At 39.3% G+C, this 4,877-nt stretch overlaps 1 long non-coding RNA gene across 1 annotated transcript; it reads right to left on the bottom strand.

Annotated features, from left to right (window-relative positions):
- Positions 1-3,963: 3,963 nt before the first annotated feature.
- On the bottom strand, positions 3,964-4,445 carry LOC120438001. Its single transcript, XR_005611572.1, has 3 exons — positions 4,384-4,445; positions 4,109-4,268; positions 3,964-3,996 (listed from the first exon to the last, which is right to left on the bottom strand). It is a non-coding gene; the product is annotated as an uncharacterized LOC120438001 (long non-coding RNA).
- Between the last annotated feature and the right edge of the window lie 432 nt (positions 4,446-4,877).

The raw sequence follows: 4,877 nt of genomic DNA on the forward strand, positions 1-4,877 counted from the left end.
AATGCTAGAGAACAACATGTATCTGATTATGTTGCCTGTGCTTTAGCCAGGCCACGTTTGTCTACAGAGCGACTGGGAGCTCCACTCATGCTGATTAGAAACCAGGTAAAGACTATTTCATAACACAACTCGCGAACTTTAGCTGCCAGACATAAGAGACAGATTTTGGCCAAAAGAGGGACCTAGGGTACACATGTTTATGATCCTCGCCTGGACTCACCGACCTGGGTAGACTCCATAGGAGTGCCTAGGGGAGTTCCAGACGAGTACAAGCTGGTAAATCTGATAGCTGCAGGATTTGAGAGTATATTTCTTTGGGTAACGCCTAATCAAAATTTTGACCGCATTAGGTTCACTAAAACCTGCTGAGACTCTCTAACCTCACCAGGGACGCCATGATGGGGTTGGAAGAACAATTGGGTCCGAGTTTGCTGATGGGAGTGTAAAATCAAATGACCCTTGACGTGAGAGGGGAGGCGTATGCGCCATGTTCGGAGACATGTGCTGCACTTTTATCCCTATTAATACTGCCCCAGATGGCTCAGTAACCTGAGCTCTGGTGGGTCTGAAGAATTTGTCTAAAACAATGCATGAGCACTCAGGTATCGAAAATCCGCTGGCGTCCTGGATGACATCTGTGTTTGGACAATGGAAAGGTGTGGCTATGTCAGTGATATGTTCATTGGCTGTATTTTTGGGAATGTTGGTCATCGCTGGTTGTTGTATCATTCCTTGTGTAAGAAGACTGTTGGTAAAGGTAATGGGTTGTGAACCCTGGCTGGGTTGAGGGCATCTATAGGATGAACTTAGAACCCATAGAGCCGAGCAGGGAGTGATGCAACACGAAGTGTGGTGACATTCCTGATTGGAATGTCAAAAGAGGGAATTGTGGAATTACAGGGATTATTTTACATAACCATCATCTTATCATTGCATTAATTATCATTTCATCAAAGTGTTTATTGAAGCTGCTGGCATTATGTTATAATTTATATTATAGGGGTTATCATAATCAAATATTAACATGTTTATTACAGGTGCAGTTATAACTACTTTAAATGATTGAGTTAAATATATATGTATCATAACTCATATGCTGAGTATATTGTTACAGTAAAATAGTAGCTGAGCAAAGGCCTGAGCAAAGCTTCTTGTTGCATTTGAGTTTGCTTAGTTACAGGTGACGGAAGGATGTCCAGTCCATGGTGACCTCAAAGGCCTTAGATCATCACCATATTCTTAAGAGTATGCCACAAGGAGGAACTTCTGTGTTTGCATTTAATTCTTAAAATACATGAATGTTCTGTACATGCAAATTATGTGCTTGTAAACGCAAGAAGGGGCGTTACAATACCCTGATGTTATAAAAGCAATCTAGAGTGTATTTTGGGTAGAGATGTACAACTGTTTTGCAGTTTGCACCTCTCCACGCTGCGTGCATTAAAATCAATTGTTTGAACGACCTCTTCTGGACTATCATTGTTTTACTCTCATCCTCAATTTCGAACCCGTAACACTAGCTTGATGTACAAAAAAGACGGAAGAAAACGGAAAACTAATGCTAACGGAGAAAAGGGAGAGAAGGACACGGTTAAATGGTATAAAAATGAACGGTTCTAGCTACAGTCGACAGGGGAACAAGGTTTGTAATATACATGATTGAATTTGAGTAATGTGAAACGCATGACATGTATTGTATAGTTTAATAGAAAACGGTTAGAGCAGCGTAATGAGCGGTTAAAATGGTGTTACATTAATAACATGGCAATTGTTTTATTTGTTTGTCTAGCTCTTACGTTGGTTCGTTGTCTGATGCACGGCAAGGAATAATAAAGGTCATTCAACAACCATCAGTTCTGGCCTTCTCAGTTCGACTGGATGCTACAATTTCCTTTTTTAACATACTTTTATTAATAACCCAGATAGCAAGGAAACATTGAAACAATGTTGAGTCAATATCAGGCGACATCATTGAATCAACGTTGAAGTGTGACGTTGATCTAACGTCACTCTTGCACCCATTTTTAACGTTGAAACAACGTCAGGTTTTGATGTTGAATCAATGTTGAAACCTGACATTGATTCAACGTTATATTTTCTAATACTGTTGACATTGAAACAATGTCAGATTCTGATATTGAAACACTGTTGAGCTATGGTGTTGATTTTCCACCTCTTTCGCAGTTGTTTTTTATTAAAACAGTTAAATCATGACTGGAAATCTACCTTTCTTTATAGTTATTTTAACCAATACTAAACTACTGCATGTTTCCATCAATACTTAAACCACCTAAACACATAATTGCACTTATTCCTCAAACTGGACACCCTTTATAAAAATCAAATGTCTCACAATGTATCATGTCAATATTAATATCCTAAAATAAGAAAGCATTGCATGTGATGTAACAGAAAAAAAAAACTAAAAAAAAAAAGGTCAATAGACATGTTTCGTTTGCTAAATACTTTATTAAAACAGTTTTCTATTTACATTTATATTTTAACATAACTTTGTAGTTTTTACTCCGGGATGGGGACGGATGATGTGCATCCTGCGCCACCCAAACGGTCTGGGGCGTATCGGAGCCATTTCTGCGCTGCTTGTGTAAAGACAAACTCGGACATAGAGTTTGCCCCTAACTGCTGCTTCAGGCCATCTAGGACAAAAATACACACACACACACAAACAAAAAAAGTGAATTAGAGCACATGAATAAGCTCTTGTTATCTGTCTTCAGCAGGGAGAAAGTATGTAAACTCCCAGGCTGATAAACATGAAAGTCACCAGGCGTAAATCTGCAAACTGCCGCATTTGATTCCCAAAGAGCTATGAGTGGAAAAACTGATAAGTCTTAGCATGGTATGCCGTGCATCCTTTAAAACAAAATAAACATGGGGTCCTCGGGCTGTACAAACTACAACCCGAGGACTAAACAAGCCAAAGACCAAAGACTCCATCTCCAGATTAACCAGACATGAAAGTCTTGTTATTAAAAAAGACAAAGTAATATAGCAAAAACCGGACATAGGACATGTGAAACACACCCAGCAGATCAATTGATCCCTTTATTGTTCACTTTAGGCTCATAAAACTACAATAAACGGTAAAACTTACCAAATATGCATCTGCACAGCGCTGTCTCTTTAAATGCCCTTCTTTGCTTCGTCTGGTCCTTTGTTTTTTTCCCTGCCCAGTTTAGTACTGAGGCCAGCTCGTTTGTGATGGCATAAGCCATTACACGGCGGACTCGCACCTCTAGTGTGGTCCCTCCAATCAAGGCAAAGCGTCTCCCCTATAGACACATTTTAAGAGATGGAATTAGCGTGTCTCATGTCTTAAATGTTTATGCAAGTGCTTGTGTGTATGCCGTTGTTATGCATTTAAATCACATCTGACAGCTATTACACTTTATAGTAACAAAGTGTACATAAGCTTTATATACTTACCATTGCCTTATTTGCCTCTTGTGATTGAAGAGCTGCCTCTGCATGGTTTAGCTCCTCAATGTTGTGCAAGGGCAAATCCAAAGGGAGTACCCCAGCATCTACAGATTCATTGGAGCCGGTATTGCGGATGGCTCTGACCTCCTCACGGAGTTTGTTAAGAGATCTCGTCAGGTCTGACAGCATCTGTTTCAAAGAACAATTCCAGAAAGATTAATGGCTTAAGCAGTGAGAGGCGAAAAACTAATATATCCATAAGTGATGGTGTAACATTCTGCATTCAAGTATTAGTTCTTTTAACTGCTAAAAGTGTTTGCTAGTTTTTGCCTGTCACATATATATGATATTTGTATATGTAGCTTGCTATCACCAGTGCGTGAATGTGTGTGTGAATGGGTGGATGACTGAATGTGTAAAGCGCTTTGGGGTCCTTAGGGACTAGTTAAAGTGCTGTACAAATATAGGCCATTTACCATTTATACCATGTAAAATCTGAAATTCCAAGATGTTCGAACTTGCCTTGTAATAGTGGCCTCACAGAGTCTCTGGAATCTACAGAAAAACAAATCACAACAAGATGACATTCAGGAGTATAAACTGGTGTTTTGTAGATAAGTGCACAATGACATTGTGATTCAGCTTCAAAACAATTTTAAAAGCATACCATCTATAGGGAAGGCCTCGACGTCAGACTCTGCATGCTGATTGCAAAGCTGTGTCGTTTGGAGTGTTCTGCCGGAGTGGCGAAAGGTGCCGGAAGCTGGGAGGGGCATTATGATGACTGCTGTCAGTGGGCTGGGGGGAAGACTGCGGAGTGGTGAGGGCTGTTTAGAAAAAGATAAATTTTTTAAAGTATTTAAGAATACAGACAACTTGTCCAAAAAGTTTCCATGTGTCACACACAGATATGTACACAGACACTAGACATAATTTAATTACCTGGTATTTTCACTCGAGGTGCCTGGGGAAACCGTTTTTTTGTGGGCTGCTCATCCTCTGAGTCACTATATGTGTACAGGGGATTTGGTCTAAAGAAATAAGTAGAAAAGGTAAATAAGTAATTACAAATGTGCTTTTGGCATATTTTTGCTTAAAGTTACAGTTTGATTTATAATAACACACACACAGGAAACGGAGATGTGCAAGAAGGTGCAGTATACAATGAATTTTTGAAGTGCACAAGTGTAGATGGCTTTGCATTTTTAAAAAGTTTACAAACTTACACTTTTTGGACTATATTATGTGGTGATATTGCAGTACGCAAGCATCACAGACATGTACAAAAGACAAGATTATAAATTCTTAACAATCAAAGATATGTTTGTGAATAAAAAAAGTTTTACTTGTGCTTACTTTTATGACTGGTCTGAGTTTCAGCTTCGGACTGAAGGTCAGACGTGTCACAGTGTTCACTTAGTCCTATGTGTGAAGGG

Source organism: Oreochromis aureus, linkage group 3, assembly GCF_013358895.1.
Source record: "Oreochromis aureus strain Israel breed Guangdong linkage group 3, ZZ_aureus, whole genome shotgun sequence".
NCBI lineage: Eukaryota > Metazoa > Chordata > Actinopteri > Cichliformes > Cichlidae > Oreochromis > Oreochromis aureus.